A 13,842-nucleotide genomic window follows, 5' to 3' on the forward strand; every position below is an offset into this window, starting at 1 on the left:
TCAGGGGCGGGGTTCCCATGTTGCGCTATGGAAAATCGTTAGGGGATACTCTGTGACAAACATGCGCTCTGAGATTGATAATAACCAGAATAAGGCCAAAACGGGAACCTGGCGGAGTCAATATTCAGCGAGGGCCGGAACTGGGTGGCGCCGACCAGGATGAGGTACACATTTCTTCAGCACAGATGGAGGAAAGGCTTGAGCTAAACACGTAAGTTATTTGTGCTTTTACATGGTCGAAGCGACATAATACTGCGTAGGTTGCGTAGAGAATACCACTATGTAATTCATAACCACCGGAGCGCCAGATGAGAAGGTAAGAATCAGAGCCTGGAGGCGCTCGGGAAAGAGTTACTTGATGTTTCATGAAAGCGAAAAACAGTGTTTTTATCACAGCCGTGTATAGACTGGGGCTTTGTAATGAGAACGGTTCTGAACACTTTTAAAATAATCCTGATGTTTCATCATCGGTATGACAACAGGTAAATGAAACTGCGTCAGCGCGAAGTCCGACAAGCCACATAAAATCCAGTGGGAATTTCCACTGCGAGGGATGAAACTCGCTGCGACGGCATGTCAGTCTGCTTGTTGTTGCTCTAAAACTCGACTTTTGTCCGATTTTAATGACTAAATGTGGATGTAAACAAAACGTGGAATCGGCAGGGATGGCGTTTCAAGGAAGAGCTCGGAATTGGATGCTGCGCAAGAGATGGATAGTGCGTAATCCTGTTGTGGGAGAGGACGATGTTACGCAGTACATATAACCACAATCATTCACCGTCCCGTGGCCTTACGGCTATGTTAATTCTGTTACCGACATTCCACGACACTGTTATTCAATAAAAGAAAAATACTCATTCTTTAGATACGCAGTTAAACGTGGTTTAAATTCGATGCGAGAGGACTGGACTGCTGTTTGCGTCTTTTCAGAGGAAATACAAACTCAATGATGACGCAGCTTTATTTAAGTTTCCGTTGTTTATCGGGATTTTGCTGCGTCACACAGATCTCAAGAGTCTGAAATAGTAATCTGTCTTTCTAGTGCGCACTTGATATGTTCAAAACAAGATGTGCTTCCCGAATGTAGGGGGCGTTGTTGAGTAAAATACTAATTGGACCAAATGATCTGCTGCACTCCTCTTTATTTCTCATTGTTTGTCTTTCTTGGTCTGTTTACCACATTTAATTTTAATAAAATTTAAAATGAATTGCACATTCTTTAAGCTATTTTTCAGCTGAATTGTACCTTGATTTTACTCCTTTTGCTATTTAGTTGTGAACCACTTAGCAAATTTACTACCTTAGACATTGAAAATCATCCCTACATGGCACAAAATGAGTCAAAAGTATCTGATGAAGTGACACTATTGTGGGTGTCACATACACTGCGAGCCTCTAATCTAACTTGATTCAATTGTGATGTTCGAAGGTGTGGTGCTTTCTGCTGCTCACCTGCCAAAAAAAGAGAGGCTGAGAGAGAAAGAAAGGGAGGGAGGAATACCTTTAGAGCTTTAATTATGTTTGCTGAATAGAAACTTGACTCCTGGAGGTAATGTTGTTATGGCAGTTTTTAAGCAAACACATCAAGGTTCCACTAAGAGGTATAATCTGATCAGAGAGTAAGTGATAAGGTTTGCCACTATGTTTTTACATGTTTCCAAATGCATATATAATATTATGTACCGTACATTATTTGAGTTGGCCTGGAAAACTGCATCATTCCATGTTTTATGGATTGTGAGGATCAGCCATCATGTTTACCAGAAGTTTCTAGGCTGACCAGTGGAACAAGTGACCCAGTTTCCCAAACAAGGAAATGTGACCTCAATAGTTATTTTGTTATCCTTGCCAGCCTCTCAAGTCAAGCAAATAAGACACAACATAGTTTTAATCACAGTTTTGGGGGCAACTTTTGCCAGCAGTAGATGTAGTTAGAACAAGAACGCAGTCGCTGCTTAAAATTCAGCTGATGCTGTTGGTTTAAAATGAGCGAAGACATACTTCAAAGACAAAAGACGCACTGTGAATATCCTGAAAACTGTGTTTGCAACACAGGGCCAGCATCACCTGTGGCCAACATAAACCATCAGAGAAAATGGCGAGCGACCCACTGGCTCTCAAAACAGATCCCTCCTACGCTCAGATTATAGAATGGGAAGTGGCACAGGGCCGAGAGATGACAGTGCTAAAATTAAACCCGGTGCACTGCTGGCCTTGCTACTTGACGGTGTATTAATAGACAAGTGTGAGGCAGCATTTGTTCGCAGGTAGACACCTTATGTGCGCCAGAACTGTTTAAAAAACTGTTCTGGAGCACAGTTAGCGACTGTGATGTAACCCAAGAGGCCGCTCTGTGCTCCAATTATTTAATTGCTTGTTTTTTTTCCTGTAGGCTTGTCTGAATACCTAAAATGGACATCATGTTGCAAATTAGGCAAATAAGATTGTTTTTGTCCCTTCTGTATTTATAAAGGTGCTCCCTGTTTCAGAAACTGGAGACCCAATTTACTTTCTGAAGCTGCCCTACAGCAGCTTTGTTTAACACATTATGTCACCTTCTTTATCAACCAAGCATCTGATATATCCCAGCTGGCAGCATAGGAGCCAAAAGATTGTGACAACATGTAAATCAACTCCTCGATGTGTGGTAGTTATTTCCATCCATTGTGCATTCGGGTCGAGCAAGCAGTGTCAGGCTGTTCTGAGCATGTCGAGGCTCTCACTTCTACAAATATTTCACAATCCCCAGCCCCTTAGGAGACAATGATGCAATTCAGAAGGTTAAACTCAAGATCCTTCTATGATCCAAACATTTGGAGTGTTTGAGTTTTTCTTCCAAATGGGCCGAGTCATCAGGAAGTGACATCTGATTGGTTCTTTTGCATCATGTGATTGTTTTTCAGATTCATCAGTGTAATTAAAACTATATATGTATACTTACAAAGTAACATTTGCCAAACAAGGTCTTCAGATTCACATCTTGACTCACTTTGCTGCGCAATTGTCAGGAGGTAGTTTAAAAACACATTACCTTGATAAGGTTGCCTCTCTCACTCCTGATAAATTAGGACCTATAATCTGTAAGAGGATTAACCACCTACACTGTTTACACGTGCACCCATGCACACTGCTCCGCCCCATGCTGTCGTAACACAAGATTGGACATATGCAGACATTCACTGTTGATTTTACGTCACCTCTTCCAATGGGGCCAAACCCAGTGACTCTCTATGGTGACATCAATTACCTACTAACAGCCTGCACTGCATAATGCAGTGATGGATTTGTTCATCAAAGCTGGTGAGACATCATCAGGATAAGTCTTTTTTTATTTAAAAACAAAAATGTATTTGGTTTGCTTCTATTATTTCACTTTAATTTAATTCTTTTGTTTTATTTCCATCTGTTTTGTGTTAAAAGTGAGCAATGTATTCAGTTTGATGTCGTTCCAAATCAAACTAATGGTTGCGTAAGTCCCTTTTGTTTTGATTTTTAAAGGGGCTGATGTGCCTTTAACAAGCAGTGGATGGTCAGGTGACTCGGCAGAAAAAAATAAAACAGCGTCGATGCAGTGAGAAGCCTCTGCTCGCACAAGAGAGGGTGAAAGGACTTGGAGTTAAAAGAACAAGGGAGCAGGAGAGAGGAACGCACAGTGACGTTCTCAAACCTCAATGTTTCGTGGCTCATCATAATAAACGAGAAGGAGATGGATGTAAGAAGCGCTGCAGCCTTTAAACCACAATGGCTGCCTGAGTTATTCTTGAAGCTAACGCAGGAGACATGTAAATAGTGGCAGATTCTATCAGAAGCGAGAATATTTTTGGCCAAGGCACACATCCGTAGGGCTACGTGGCAATAACGAAATGCGTAATTTGATTACCACTGCTCAAAATACATCCTCAAAATCCAGTGCAGTAGTTTTTGTTTTAGAAGCCATGACACTAAACTAATAGTGAAGAAGAGATTAGGAAGTAACCAACAGACACATGAAAGTTTGGAGTAGTTGTTTTACCCATCAACAGGATAACAAGGAGCCAGAGGCTCTGACAGGCCAGGATAGGTCCATACATTTAGTGCCAGACCCACAGAGTTCAGTGAGTGTTCTGTTATTTCAAAATAAAATAAATACCAGAATCAGTTTCTCATTCAGTCAGACACCACTTGTTAACACTTATTTACTCCTTTCAGAACCTGTTTTTTTCTGACTTCAATTACATTCGACCCCATTTGGACCAGGAAGAGCACCGGATGGCTGAAGTCGACCCAGGAGAAAACACAATATATGCCATCATGCCTGACAAAGAAGTCTGTGGGAAAGATCTATTTTTCCACATCGTGATTCACTGACAGTTTCTGCCAGGCTTGATCTGTGTTTCCATTTTGCTACTATGCCCTACCATCCTGAGAACTTGACCATCTGATGCACTAACAAGCTGATAAAACGTTGAGCTGTTTAGAAACTTAAATTTGAAACAGCATCAGCTCGCCTATCTTTCAACAAAAATCTTTATATTGGCCATAGTTCACTATGTACTATGCCCGAATTACATAGTGTACATGTACATGTAGATGTCTGTTTTGAAAAATAAACATCTATTTCTAAAAAAAGAAAATACAGGCCGGTATTTAGTTTTTTTCATTATCAGACATTCTTTAGTGAAATTGCAGCTCTATACTTAACCTTGAAGGCTGCTTAAAACAATGAGGAGCAGTTTGTTTTTCATACTTTCATACAAGTAAAAAGTAGATCAGCATTCTCTGGAGATAAAATAGCTTGCTACTGTAATGCAGCAAGAACAAAAACAAACAGACAAGAGAATGCCAAGAGCATTCTCCTGCCCTATTTGATAAGTGGAAGAACAGAATAAAAAAGAAAGAATATAAGACTGACAGTAGGTCAACGAAGCTTTCACTGATGTTGTTCGATGTTGATTAAAGTGTTCTGACAATGCAAAAGTGAAGGTGCTGCATTTCTAGGTCCATCCTTGCAGATAAATCATAAAACATGTTGAAAACAACATTAGTTTCTTTCCCCCCAGGTGTGCCAGAAGCTGTGTCGGCTTTAAAGTCCTCCTCCCCAGGGAACTGGTTTCAGATGGTGTCTTAGAGTCTAAAATCCCATCTAGCACCATTTGAAATCGGTGTTCTTGAGCAGGAACATACTTCACTTTAGCAATCGGTGTAGGATTGCTGTTTGGTTTGTGATGGTAATTTTCAAAACAATTTAAAATAGGACCAGGAATGGGTTGCATATCGACAGACTGTATGACTCTACAAATCTTAATCATCAGCTATTAAATAGACAAGAGTATAGGAATCCATTCTTCCAACCCTCTAATCAAGGCTGACCGTTTTCCTCTGGTGTTCAGAGTTTCCATCATGTCTAGCACCATTTGAAATCGGTTACAATGTGGAGGGAAAATCAACATTTTGCTTCAGCTACATTGTGAACATCCGCCATAGGCCACAAGATGGCAGCATTGCACTTATTTCAGTCAACCAAGCTGTAGAGCTGGAAGAATCCCTAAAGCAGGAGGACCATGTGCAGGTGTAAATCTGAATTGTTTTGATGGAATAAAAACGTATTATTATTATTGAAAATTTTGTGTGAATGTTTTTTTATTATTATTATGTATTGTGGAACGAATCAGGTTACTTTCACTGTGTGTTTAATGGTTTCTGTTTTGATTCTCTTTTTGTAATGTTTAATTAAATAGAGATTTTCTGGTTAAATGCTTCAGTGGTCTGGAAGCTGTGCCATCAGGCTTGTGCAACATTTTCAAATTTATGCTTGAATGGCTGATTGTGTCCCTGTAGGACCTTGATTTCATTTTATTAATTGACTATTTTACTCCTTATTATGACTGTAGAAAAAAATTGTTAGAATTTTTTTTAAATCAGAATAAAATATATCTAATGGAATAAAATATAGCTAATGGAATATCTTTTATTCTGGGATTTAGCTAATACAATTATTATAGATAATTGTTTTTAATACAACAAGACATATCTTAATTATAAAGATAAGATTTGTAGAATTATAACTGAATTTAAGTTGACAGTAGTTTGTTTCTCAAATTAATACATTCAAAAAGTAAATAATTAAGCATTTCTGTAAACAATTTCCTGCTACACATGCTAATTTGCTATTAAGAAACAGAAAGAGACAAAAGGCTATTTTTACAGAAAAAGAAGGCTATTCATAAAGAAAACTAGACTTAGACTTAGACAGACTTTATTGTCATTTTGTATGCACAGGGGTGTATACATAACGAAATTTCGTTGCATACGGCTCAGGACAATGGACTTGTGACAATGTTATGTCACAAGTTCAGATATATATCCATCTTCCATCTATCCATCCATCCATCCATCCTCTTCTGCTTATCTTGGGTAGGGTTGCGGGGGTATCAGCTTAAGAAGGGAGGCCCAGACTTCCCTTCCCCCAAGTTCTTGTTCCAGCTCTTCCGAGGAATTCCAAGGCGTTCCCAGGCAAGGCGAGAAACATAAACCCTCCAGCGTGTCCTGGGTCTTTCCCGGGATCTCCTCCCGGTGGGACGTGCCTGGAACACCTCACCAGGGAGGCGACCAGGAGGCATCCTAACCAGATGCCCGAGCCACCTCAACCGGCTCCTCTCGATGTGAAGCAACTGAATGTTTGTCCGATTATTTTCAAAGGACTTGAAACTACCATGTGACTGTGTCCAGCTGTACTAAATTAACGCTGAAAAGGGATGCACTTTAAAAGGAAAAAGGCTCAGATTCCAACAAGACTATATTTTTTTTATCTCCAGTACGTCATTGTGGGTCATCATCCAGGCAAATTACTGGGAGGGCATTTCTATAACAACAGCAAACGTAAACACTGTCAAGCCATTTAAAATATTCTTAGTGAAGAAAAGCATTAGTCATAGGGAGTGGCTAGTGTAAACATAAACTCGTCATGATGTTTCAATGTAGCCAATCTCTTTTTGCTCGTCATCATGACCTCACTGGTTGGCATTTGCTAGGTTTCCTCTTACATGTGCACATAGGGGAGGAGATTGAGGACAGATGTTTAAATTACAGGCTTGTTTAAACATTAAAAGAAGTGCAAAAATAACTGTATTTTCTGAAAGAGATCTTAATGTAATGGATTGATTTGGTATAACCAGTCATTCATATCTAATACTGTGGTATTTTATATTTTTCTCAACTGTATATTCCTCAGAGTTCCCCCAACTGCTTTTGTTTAACCAAATGACCTCATAAAAGTGCCATAAAATGTTTATGATCATGAAGAGTGTAAACTGGATAATATGCTCAACCCTGCATTCTTTCTTGTAAGTCATGAACACACAGTAGCTCTTGTGTTAAAGGAGGCCCTGCATGTTCTGACTTGTTCTGTGTGGGAAGCAGGTTTTAAATATCCTTCAATCAAAATCAAAGCACTTATCTTAAGCAAGCTTTAAATTACTGTTGTAGTTTGGTTCTTCTTGTCAGAATCACTGAACTAAAAAAAACATTAAGCCATAATTGGCCAGTATCATAAGAGGCCTCCACATTAATCTTATCTAACAGTGAAATTTTCTACTGAAATTAAAATGACAGGAGGAAATTGGTGAAACTTAACATCCAAACGGGTGAAAATACTTAAAGGTTCAAGAGCTTTTAAACATTGGTTTTAACATGAATGCTTTAGACATTGGAGTGTATCCATGTCTAACATCCGTTCTTCCTCTTATGACAAGTTTAAAGTGGAAATCATTCATGTTCTGTTTTTCCTTAAATATCACCATCTGTTCTTTTCATGAGAACAACTTTAACAGAGAAGTCCCAGACCAATTTGCTCTGAGGGCTTTCCTCCCATTTCCAATATATTTTTTTTGTATAACCACAGCAAAATTATGCCAAAACCACCCAGTCCCAGACTCTGCGTGTTTCTGTGTAGTCACCTAAGTGATTCTTCCCAGACAGATGACTCAAAGCAGCTTTTGTACCAGTCAGACTGGCATGTTGACCCTCAGATGCTAGATAATGTCTGCATAGTCTTGTGTGTATATGTGCTTGTTCTTGTTTTTCTCATGTGTAAAACAACATTGTTTCCTATGTTTGACCCCCTTTCGGTATCCCTCCTCCTCTAAAAGTTTAACTGGTACGGGGTTAACAAGAAGGTCTGTTGTGTGAAAGAATTTCCTCCTCTTTGAACTGTGAGACAAAATGAAAACTGATCATAATTAAGGAACTGTCATCAGGGCCAGCTCTGTGGTTTAGTTTAAAATTTAACAGTCATGTGGCTTTTTAGATGTATTTAAATCTGAATTTAAACAGAATATGAACACAAAAAGGAAAAGAAGGTATTTTGTTTTTATCTTTCACCCTCAACATTTGCGCATTGTATCTTCATGTATTGTGTAATGTCAAGATTAACCTAAATTTTGTATCTCTTAAATCATTAACATAAATTAAACACCGGAGGTGTTCAAGCAGGGAGTTTGAGAGCTAGTATCCTGCAACCTTTAGATATATTACTGCTTATACACATCAAATTCAAATGATTGTCTGATTAGACATTTGAAGAAGAACATGTTTGTCACCTTCCATTTTTTTATTAATAAAAGCACTTCCACTATGCAATCACTCAAGGCCCAAAACCATGTTTCCTTTGTCCAGCTTGAGGTTAGCTGAAACACGTGGCTGGATTTTATGATCCATTGTCCAAAGAGGAGTATGGATCCAAATCAGATAACAAAGCTTTACCTGATGTCGGTTCCCTCTCCGCTCCCTTTTTTGTTTGATCTTCACCGGAGGGTGGGGATTACTCTGCTTTAAGATACTGTATGCTGCATTTGTGGTTCTGCAAATCAGATTTTTCCTTTCCATTTTTTTGTTTAATTAGTTTTGAAGTTAGTTTTCAGTATTCTGTTCTATTTTGTCATGGTTCATTCCATAATTTGATTTGATTCCCATTTTATTAGTCAATAAAATCCTTTCATCTTATCAGTAGTTAGATTGCATGCCTGTAAAAGAAAAATGTTCTTTGCTGCATATTTCAGTTATAAAGCTGGGGTGTTTTGTAAATTATCAGACTTGATAAGCATGTCAGTGATCATTGCCTGTTATGCGAGTTTCTTCTGCTGGTTCTCTGAATTAATACCTTCTCAAGAGTCTAAGCTTGACTTATGATGACAGAGGTACTGGTACCCCAATTGAACTAAAAAAATTTAATTTTATTGATAATTTAATTAGTAAAAAATGATTTATTTAATTTTCATCATGGCATTTTTTGCACATTTTTTGTGCAAAATGACCCTTAATTGTTAAGTTCAAATAAAGTCTTGTCTAAACATCTGTGAATGTGTCAGAGTACTTCTTATATAAGTGATACTGACATTAGCTGCAGTGAGACTGGTGGAGGCAGACGCTAAGACCCAGGTAGGAGGAGTAAGATGAAATGATATTCAATGATGAAAGTTGTCCAGAAAAATCCAACAACACACAAAAGTCCAGGCAGCACAAAGGAGCAGATGCAGAAGCTCACAAACTGTAACAACAGGTACTGGACAAACACAACGAGGACCCAACAGAGACACAGAGATACAAGTGACACTAAATACCCAGGAGGTAATCAGGGAACAAAACACACCTGGGAATAATCGAGGGGAGACCAGACAACATGGAGACTCAGAGAGGAAGACACTCAAAATAAAACACACAGAAGACTCAAACCATGACAGATCCTTAGTTGCCAGTTTAGAAAATCTGGGAAAGTGTTGTTTAATAGTTTCAAACAGTAATTGATGTATTAAATCCTAAAATCCAAACCTACCTTTTTACTCAAAATTATGTTTGAAAGCAGCTAAAGTCAAAGTCAAAGCTAAAGTACAGAGGGTGCATTCAATTTCAAAATTCTTTATTGATCTCATAGGAAATGATGATGCGGTTCTGTATGAATTTTTCTCTTAAATGGAGTGTAAAGCAGTGGTTGGTGAGGACGAGAACAGTGACGACCAATCAACGTAATCCAATTTTCTTGCATAATTACTTATTATCACACACAGCCTGGCATATATTCTTCATTTCTGATATTTATTTTTGCAAACATTGTTATCTCTGCGCTGAAACAACTCTGTCATGTTTATGTCAGTCACATGGTCAAAGCAGATTTCTGTAACCCCCGGCTGATGCTTCTTTAGGAATTTTGTGCAAACCACTGAGGGGCAAATGAAGAACACGCAATGTTTTATCTCCAATGACAGTTTTAGTTATTTGATGAGCTCCTCATGACATATCATCCCTGAAACCTGTTTGAGAATGGCTGACTGAGACATAGTCAAAAGAGAACAAATGACAACAAGAAGCTTCTGCATGGCAAAGTCAAAATCAAACTTGATTCATTTTCAAGATTCAAATATTATTAATGCTGTTTTGTTCATTGTTTGTTTTACTTCTGTATAATTTTTTCTTAAAAGGGTCAAAGATCTGCGACAGACTGGCGACCTGTCCAGGGTGACCCCACCTCTCTCCCGGAACGTTAGCTGGGGATAGGCACCAGCAACCCTCTTGACCCCATTAGGGAGAAAGGTTGAATAGAAAATGGATGGATGGCTGGAGGTTCAAAGATTTTTTGTCAACACACCTGTTGCATTCAGTGTCATTCTAGAGACTTTCATTAAGAGTTTGTTTCTTTGTCTTATTTTTCGGATCCTAAGTGATCAAAACTCAGAAATCACCAAGACACACAGCAAACTGAACTGGTACAACCGTTCACTATTAGTGCAACTTTTCCAGCACCATCAACAACTGTTTTTCCAAGCTCTTCCTGTCACCAGTGTTGAGAAACAGGATTATGGAAGTCATGTGTACTTAGTTCTGTCTCTATTTGTGGACCTCTCTGATGCTGATAAGATGGGCATCAAGGTGTTTGAAAATGTTGAAATCCCCCTGTGAAAATTAACGTTATTAAATCTCAGAATTCTGAGACCCTTTCTTTAAACTCAAGAGTGAGACCAAGTAAACTTCTGAGGAGCATTAAAAATAATTCTACTTCTGTAACGTCTTTTAATATTTCCTGTTTTTGCTGGTGTACCAAGTTTGAATAATTTATTACTTATAGTAAAAAACAAACCCAATTTTTTTCCAAATAAGGCTTGGATATGAGAAGAAATAAATGTGTTTCCACATTACTGCAAATGGGAAGGAAACAATCTCAGGGTTTCCACAAAGAGGATGGAATGACATTCTTTCCTGTTCTTCACATACAGGATAGGGATTTATGAGGTTTTAGTGGAAACAGGGCAGATGTTAAGTGATAACTTGTTGATTAGATTGTGAGCTCAGCGTTTTAGATTTAAAAATTTCTGTAGTTCACATGTGAACTGATGTGTAATAGTGAACAAATGAACAATTGTTTTTCCTGAAAATGTTTTACTATATCTAACAGCTAACAGAAGGGAAGCTGCCAAGTTGGGTGGGTATGATGGAACTTCACTCCCTGCAGCGGAAAAAAACACTTAGGAAAGAAAAAGAGACAAGTCAGCAGGAAAAAAAAAATGCTGAAAATGGGAGGAAACTCTTCTAAGTTCCAAAAATCACTCTGGATCTTTCCAATATTGCTTACTGAGATAAAGGAACATCTGAAAATTTACTTTTAAATCTGTAAAAACAGAACTAGGAAGCTTATTATGTTCATGCAAAAAAAGACACTAATGTACTCATAAATAACACATGTTGGCATTATTTCAGAAGCTGTGAAAGGTGAAATGTGGAGAAACTGATGTGCTAGTTTTGCAAATGATACATTGTTTGCCAAGCAAAGGGTATTTCAGTGAAATTACATGCAAATTGGAAATTTGAAAATCTTAATATAGCAAATGATGACTCAACATGAATCAGCATCAAGCTAAGTTGCACTTCACCTTTCAAGATCTGCTGACATGGCATTAATGCCATAAATCTCTTACTCTTATTACTAATTTTATACAACTTGTGTATTGTGACCTTATTCAACACAATCCTTAAGGTAGTAACTTGGTGATCTGAAAACCTATCCATAAGACTACACATTTTTGATATGTGATAATAACAATCTTAAATATTTAAAGAACTTAAAACCCCTTTCTCATAAGTTGTTCAATCATTTTAAATTTTAATGACAGTGGTGGAAATCTAGTAAAACCTTTGGCAAACCTTATTTTCAAATTTGTACTATATGCATTTTTTCTTAAAACGTTCTGACAGATAATCATCAAACTACAGAGACTGGCATCAAAGCTGTAGTGGGTTGTGGATTCAACAACAGTGTGTCATAGGTGTTACTGCAAAAGAGATGTTTAGTGGCGCACAGGCCCAAAGTTCTGGAATATGCTTTTATATGAAAAGAGATACTGTGCGGAAAATATACATTGTGAGGAAGTGAAGTTTTTCACCAGTTTCTCTCACTTTATATATAGTTAATCTAACTCCCCCTTCGCTCTCTCCAACTGCTAACCGTCTAACATTCCTTTTCACTTCCTCATTCAGGCCTCAGGCATTGAAGTTGTGGAGGTTTTTAAGTACGTGGGTGTTTACTTCAGCAATTAACTGAACTCGTGGGCAACCTCCTGCGAAGCACTGTTTACCATTGTGCTGTTTGCTCTACAATGCACTGTGGTCTGCTCGGGATTAGGCAGTTCTGATCGAGATGGAAAGAGACAGAACAAGCTGGCTAACAGAGCCAGAGCCAATACCAGTCAAGGTGGAGCTCTTCTTGTAAAGATTTCCAGTGGAAATGCCACTGCCATAAAATTTGTAAAAATAAATAATAAACAGCAGCAATTAGTTTATGGATTAACTGTGAAAGCAACTCAGGCGGAGACAGTAAACATATTGAGCAAAAAGCAAAACTTCGACTTTCTTCAAATCTTTGTATCTAGCTACAGACATGCTCTATCAGAGTGTTTTTGTGGTACAATTTGTTGAAATTATGAAATATATTTGCACAGATGTGTACGCTACTGTTGCACATTGTAGTATATCCACAGACATAGACAAAGTTAAGGTCGTCTCTGCTTCACTCTAGGCTGCATGATACTCAACACAATGGGCCTCTGATTACTCTCTGCTGTGCTCACGTCCACAGACACTGGGGTTTTCTATCCATTCTTAAATGGCTTTATAAAAAATTTTACCCAGGCAGACAATTTTGTTTTGTCACCTGCAGTTCAATGTGTTAAAATCACCAGTCTAAACTTACAAAAGGCTGTTCGTAGTCTGTTTTTAACAGTGATGTATTCATAAACAATTCTCCAGACAGGAATTACTTAAATGGCTTTAAGCAAGATTAATAAACACCAGCTGGTGACATTAAAAGATTAGTGCTTATAAATAATGCTGCAGAAAGAATTTGAAATTCAGTTAAAAATAATGAGTGAAAAACAATTATGTTCATCACTGACTATTAATTATAAACACCAGTAGACTCTATTTTTGTGGGGCAGGTACAGTGGATTCAGCTATTTTTATGATTTGTATGAGTTTGACTGTCGTATGATTAACTTAGAATCTTAATCAGTTCTAAAATGGTTCAACCCAAAGTTTTCTTAGGTCCTGTGCCAACCATGTAACAGACCCCACTCCCTTAGGTTTTGACTATTTGCTTAGATTTTCTGCTTTACTCCAAAAATTAGTTTCTCATTCCTTCCAGTTTTGCTGAAGTCCTCACACAACCAGATTTTCACTCCCTCTGTGCTCCTTGAAAGTAGGTGGAGTTGTGACAGAAATATTTGGATTTCAGACAAGAGACCAACAAAAAATAGTGCACAAATGTTAAGTCATTGGAAAATTATATTTAGTTTAAAATTTTTTAACAAATGTAAATAATTA

General features: G+C 38.0%; 1 long non-coding RNA gene across 1 annotated transcript; it reads left to right on the top strand.

Moving 5' to 3' along the window:
• LOC122834500 lies at nucleotides 1-4,608 on the top strand. The gene is made up of 2 exons (XR_006371212.1): nucleotides 1-211; nucleotides 4,189-4,608. It is a non-coding gene; the product is annotated as an uncharacterized LOC122834500 (long non-coding RNA).
• The last annotated feature ends 9,234 nt before the right edge of the window (nucleotides 4,609-13,842 follow it).

Source organism: Gambusia affinis, linkage group LG07 (genome assembly GCF_019740435.1).
Source record: "Gambusia affinis linkage group LG07, SWU_Gaff_1.0, whole genome shotgun sequence".
In the NCBI taxonomy this organism is placed as follows: domain Eukaryota; kingdom Metazoa; phylum Chordata; class Actinopteri; order Cyprinodontiformes; family Poeciliidae; genus Gambusia; species Gambusia affinis.